General features: G+C 35.1%; 1 long non-coding RNA gene across 1 annotated transcript; it reads right to left on the bottom strand.

Moving 5' to 3' along the window:
• Positions 1-1,085: 1,085 nt before the first annotated feature.
• Positions 1,086-2,069, bottom strand: LOC136959560 (uncharacterized). The gene is made up of 3 exons (XR_010878748.1): positions 2,003-2,069; positions 1,756-1,888; positions 1,086-1,428 (listed from the first exon to the last, which is right to left on the bottom strand). It is a non-coding gene; the product is annotated as an uncharacterized lncRNA (long non-coding RNA).
• Positions 2,070-6,575: the final 4,506 nt, after the last annotated feature.

Here is a 6,575-nt window from a genome sequence, read left to right on the forward strand (position 1 = left end):
ATTCCCGGATCAGTTGGGGGGAACAACAGGTACAGCTGTGTGTCGTTATCAATCCTAACTTCACCATACACTCAAACAGTGAGGTTTCTCAGCTTTTTTATGGAGCTGTAGCACAATGCCCTGACCACGACTCGTCCTGATTTTTATTAGAAACTGAGAATTACAGAAATACAGATGATAAATCATATAAACGGATAGTTTGCGTGTAAAATGAAGAAAAACAAGCTTCTATATTACACTAAAAATAAACACGTCAGTAACTAGCTTATTTGCTAGCTGGCCGGCACATCACATTAAACTACTTAATTTCATAGTTGTGCAGATAACTCAATATGTAGAGTTTGAATCCCTTGTTTTGCTTGCTTTCTGGAGCAGGGACCAGGCATTTACAATTCAATGGACATCACTGATGCTTATTTTAAGCAGGTCTTGGAGACATCAACTAAAACTGGACATTTTTGGCGACGCGGGTGATTGCCTCAAGGAAACCGGAAACTGATTTGCCAACATTTTATTGGCATATTTTTGCCATCACTGGCTACAGCAGATGTTCGTTACTACACTTGTGCACAGAGCTAGTAACTTTGCAAATCTATATTTCACTGATAACTAAAAAGAGAAAAAATACAATAAGAAACTGTTAAGCCTGTGTTTTACCAGTTTATCAATAAGGGAACTGGTTAGTGGAATTGAGTTGTTTAGTTGGAAAATCTGACATATACAAAAAAAAACATACTGTTAAGCAGAGTGAAGGGCTTTCCCTTGCCTCATGTCTAGTAATTGAATTAGTTTTTGAAATAGGGGGCAAGAGGCAGTTGTGTAAGAATACAAGTATTTTATTTGGTAAAGGTATAAATTTGACATATTAACAAAGAAAATTGCATTGAAAACTGTTATCAATATTAAGTAAGGGAAGTGGTGTTAAAAATGTTTAAGTGGGAATTCAGAAATAGAAACATTTCATATGTCATTTGTTTTAAGGTAGCTTGTTGTATATATAGCTACGGTAACAAGAAACGAAATATGCACAAATGCAGAAACACATGTATTATAGTAAAATGTAAATGAGAACAAAAGTGGGGAAAAATTGTGCAATGATTGTGGAATGTATTTGCAGTGTTAAATTTGTGTAATGTGTGTCTTTCTACATATTCTATGCTGACACAATATAATACAAAATGTGATGTACTGTATGCTGCAATCGTGTAATGTGTAATATTGAGTGCAATACAATTCTCATGTGTGACTTTGGATTGTTATGAATTAGAAGGTTGTTAAGTAGGGTGGATTTAAAACACATGGTCCATTGTGAAATTTCAGGCAGCCACAGACTTCTTTGATATCTGTACATCCAGTTGTTGATGTTGTATCCAGTGGTCCAGAGTTTTCATTGAGTTATGCTTCACATTTTAGATAATTGTAGTTAGCCTGTGTGGAAACACAAAATAGACAAACATGTATATGTATATAAACAAAATATTGAATAAATGAAACATTAAAAGGTGCATTTGTGACATTTGCATGTGTTACAAATATGTTATTGACAGTAAGCAGTGTATAGGTGAATTATTTTAAGCAAATATGTGATTGTGTTTGTTGAAATATATATGTTGTACATGTTGTACTGTACAATATTTTGTGTATAGGATTACTAGGTACTATTATGCTGTAACTACGTGTTTTGTCTTCATGTTAATATGTTTACAGTGTATGGATTGTGAAATCCAAAGAAAAATAAATTATAAATATATTTACCACAAGGTAGGAAGGAGTAGGGTCTTATCAGCCAGCGTTCAGGAGACATCTTAGTTGTCAGTTTAGTAATAGTAGTTTCTCAGGGTATTCAGCGAGAATATCTCAATGCTTGGTTGAAATCTGGACTAGGCTCCTGTAATTATACATAAATATTTAGTTGATGCAGTAAAACAATTTAGGTAGAACAGACATTTTGCCCCAAGAGAGACTAATTGTTAATTGTAAGTAGGTAGGTATAAAAGCATACTTTTTAGTGCAGGTGTTTTAGTGTTTCCAGACTGAAATTGCTGAATGATGAAACCATTGGTACTTCCACAAGGTTTAAAGGCCTGAAGTGGGTAGCTGAAAAGCATAACATTAAGATTTTAAGAGAATCATGTTTACAATGTGACCTTTATTACAATAAAAACTTGGTAAATGTATAATATACTTTACTTGATGTAGTAGTGGTGGTGGGAGAGTTTTCAGTAGTTGGCTGGTTTAATGAAATCCACCATTTCAAAGCATAAGGATTCAGCAAGAAGATTTCAATGCTGTGTTTGGTATCTGGACAAGGCTCCTTTAGTGATACGTAAATATATATTTTAATGCAGTGAAACAATATAGAAAGAAAATAAATGTTTGCCCCAGAAAGAATACGATTGTAAGTAAGTAATTACCTACCTTGTAATTGAAGTTGCTTTAGTCTTGCCAAATCAAGGTTGATGAATGATGGAAGCAGTGATAGGTCCACATGGCTTGAAGGTTTGAGGTGATTGCTGAAAAGCAAACATGAAAATTGTATGAGTGTGGTGTGTAACGTAAGCTTTATTACAGTAAAAACATATGAAATGTGTCATTTACATTACCTGATGTGGTACTTGAGGTTTCAGATGTTGGGTGGTTGAATGTAGTCCAACATTTTAAAGCACAAGGATTAGTGTGCTGATGAGAAAAGTATTGCACAGCATTGTGTGTGTGTGTGTGTGTGTGTGTGTGTGTGTGTGTGTGTGTGTGTGTGTGTGTGTGTGTGTGTGCTGCCAGAAGGCTGGGAGAGAAAATTACAGAATGATATTTAAATATCAACACGACTACAAAACATGTTGTTATAGCACTTTAACATTTAGTAATTTCATACAAATAAGTGTCATAACATTGTACAATACATGAAGCTTATAATATACAAAGCACAAGTTACCTGTTACATGTTGACATGTTAATGTCATATAAGTCCTTGAAGTGTTTTTTCATAAATTAACAGAAAAATATGGAAATTCATTATTTAATATGATATAATTTATTTCTCACCTGCTGTACAAATAGTGTGTTTGAAAATATATTAGTTAATGTGTATACTACGTTGATTTACTTAAGCTATGACTTTTGTTTTAACATTCATTAAAGTGTAGTTAATTTATGTGAATTAGTACAGCATTATGATGACTGTAATATGTTGACAACAATTCAAGCGATATTTGAAATTGGACATCTTTTGTGTATACATGATCTATTATTGTGTTAGCATCAGTGGTTGAAAAGTCAACTAATTGAATGTAATGGTGTTGTTCAAAAACAGTTTGTATTGTTTTAGAAGTAAGCAGATTTTCATTAAAGTCTCCCATGATCATTTTAGCTCCTGGAAATGTGTTAATTTCAGCAATAAGATGTAATAGATTTTCTTTAAATATGTCAACTTGGTATGTTTGGGGCCTGTATAGAACTGCAGCGATTAATTGAAACTGTGGAACGTGGAAGACTAATGATTCCAGATTTGTATTACATGGTGTGTTGACTTCAATGTTTTGATCTGTTTGACAATATATTCCAACACCACCATCTGCCTGAAGTTTTAAAGTCTTGGTGAAACTGTTTATTGGACTGTAACAATTGAAACGTGTGTTGTTGTAAAACGTGAAGTTAGGTAAAAGTAAATGTTCAGTTGGAAAGTTTGGTTGAAGCCATGTTTCAGCAACACAAATGCATTGTGATTTCAAAATACTGTTGTTTGCTTGCATGTTTTTAAAATGTGCATTGAGACTTTGAATGTTATGAAAAGCAATTGTGAATAATGGAGTGGTTGAAGGTGAGTTTTTGGAGATGAATGTTGGCATTGTTGCAAGAACATCTTTGATATTACTGTTGCAATAAATCTTTGACTCTTTCAAGTCTTCAATTACTAAGCCTGACAGAGAAGAGACACGACTTAAAGCGACGTAAGCTTGTCCTGGTGAAAATATTTTTTTCAAGTTTACCACTGCACTGTTAACTGTTAAACCTTGAACTTTGTGTACGGTACAAGCCCAGGCTAATTGTAATGGGTACTGCCGCCGTATTCCACCATTGTTTGAGACTCTGTCTTCTACGGGTTTAATGATTGTGATGTTTCGATGAGTATTGTTTGGTGTAGTTATTTTAGCTCTTTGCAGTTGTCCAATTTTGCCATCATCAAATTCAACATGTATTAAAGAGGGAAAGTATTTGTCTGTATCAAACATGATTTGGAAAACTGTCCCGAAAGCACCATTAACAAGTCCATCTAAAACATCAATGTTTTTAGTCAGCATGATGCGAGCTTGTATTCCCACATTGACACTTGGCTTAAGACAGGTATTAAAAACTTTGCTGTGGTGGCCATTCTTTCTTTCCATACGTCCTGTTTTTGGATTTCGCTCAAAGTCTTGTGCTTCAATAGTTATAGCATTTGGGCAAATTGAATTGAGCATTTCAGAGTTATAATAGCAAACCTGTTTATTTGTTGCAAAAATGTGCAATACATTCAAGACTCCTCCTGTTTCGCATTGTTTCAATATCTCAACGTCTGCAGGCAACATAGGAGTTGATTTTTCATGGACACGTATGCGATTCAGCAGCTCAGCAAAAGTAGAATCTTTTTGTCTCACAACTTGTGTCAAATTTGCAATTTCAAAGTGATCGTTCCAAATGTTTAGTCCTGGCATATCACTGTACAGAGGTTTCCCTTTAACAGGTGGTAACTGGTAAAAATCTCCAACCGCAACAATGCTAACTTTTCCAAACAAAGAATGATCTCCGCACTGTTTTATTTGTCTTAGTCTTCCGTGAATGTATGCAAACAGTCTGGTGTCTACCATTGATATTTCATCGATGATCAGTAATTGCAAATTGGAAAGTTTTGCTCGTAAAGAGTTGATCTTTTCCTCACCTAACGGCTGGTAAGGTAATCGCACATCTGTGCCAATACAAAAAGTATTGTGTATTGTAGCAGCATTAATGTTATATGCGGCAACGCCTGTAGGAGCTGTTAATAGCACTGTAGTGTCATCAGGGTTTGTGCATAGTTGCACTAGAATTTGTGACAACTCATAATGTATGGCTTTTATCAAATGGCTTTTTCCTGTACCTGCTCCACCAGTGACAAAAAGGTGTATTGGTTGTGGTTTTTGTCCCCATACTGTTTCTAAACTCCACTGACGTAGTTTGTAAAATATGCGCGCTTGCTCATCATTTAAAGATCTCATTATGTCCCATGCTGCTTCTTTAGTCATAAATGTTTTTCTAACTTCTATGTTACCCGTCATAGGCACAGTTTCTGTCAAGTCTGGAATATTTTCAGAAATGGGCTGTAAATCATTTTCATCATGAATTATGTCCTGTGATTGTAAACACTGAAGCCGTTCCATTTCAGATTGCGGACAAATATGTGCCCATGCATCATCCAAATCACCCTGTTGTTCCATGACAAGTTGAGCATCATCTAGTTTGTCAGAATTTTGTTCATACAAAGACCTATTATTCTCAATAATTTCTTTAACTGTGTCTATGTTATCACTGAAATCACGTACAATTCCAACATTGTAAAACTCTTCGAATGATACAAAAGGATGTGGTTTCAATTGACAGTCTTCATAGTGGGGCAAAAACAATTGGAGCTGGCTATGATGGTATTTTTCTGGATCTTTTGTGGGTGACAGTCTTGCATATCTAATAACAGCTGGTTCTGTGCGCAACCTTTTTTTAATGTAACCATATTTGTCCTGAAGTTGAATGACAGATTCGCTTGGATTAGCTGGGACTTCACTTTGACTCAAGACTCGATATTCTGAGCAAAACGTGGCAAGGCACATATTTTGGAACGGTGGTGATTGTGGTCTATGTTTATACCTCTCTATTACACTTGTCATCCATATAGTGTTTTGTTCATTGTTGTCATTTAGTTTTCTGTCTTGCAATACACTCAAAGGTAAACTCATGCGCATAGGGTGTTCTCCTGTTGGTATGAAAGTTACTTTGCGTGAGCATTCCTTTAAATGCATTCCAGTCAGTCTGTATACTGCTTCTTGTGCAGACACTTCTCTATTATGAAGGTAAACACTGCCAAGTGATTTGAATGCAGCTTTGGCATCCAGATTGCCTTTAGTTCCTTCTTTTTGTGCACAATCTAGTAACAATCCCATTTCTCTCTCTGCTTTGGATATATAAGAAATAATGTACACTACACAAGAATATGCATCCACAATGTACTGAATATCCATATTGGCATTCCAAGCTCGTAACAGGTCTTTGTTAAATTGGTTAATCCAAATGTCACCGGGCTTTCTTTTTAAAACAACGTTGGTTTTATTGGTTAGTTGTGAATTTGCAATTTCAAAAAGCAATTGTGAAATTCCGATGCTTTCAAAGAGTTCCTCTGGCGATTCAAATGTTTGATCACTATTTAGTAAAGTTGTTCTGACCATTTTCAAAATCTTTTCAGCCATGTCTGGTGTCATCAGTTTTCTCAATTCATCTTTCTCAGTCATTGGTTGATGTGATTGTTCTGTATTGCATTGATTTTGTGCAGGTTTGACAATAAGATCAATAAA

The sequence above is a fragment of the Osmerus mordax genome, chromosome 16 (genome assembly GCF_038355195.1).
Source record: "Osmerus mordax isolate fOsmMor3 chromosome 16, fOsmMor3.pri, whole genome shotgun sequence".
In the NCBI taxonomy this organism is placed as follows: domain Eukaryota; kingdom Metazoa; phylum Chordata; class Actinopteri; order Osmeriformes; family Osmeridae; genus Osmerus; species Osmerus mordax.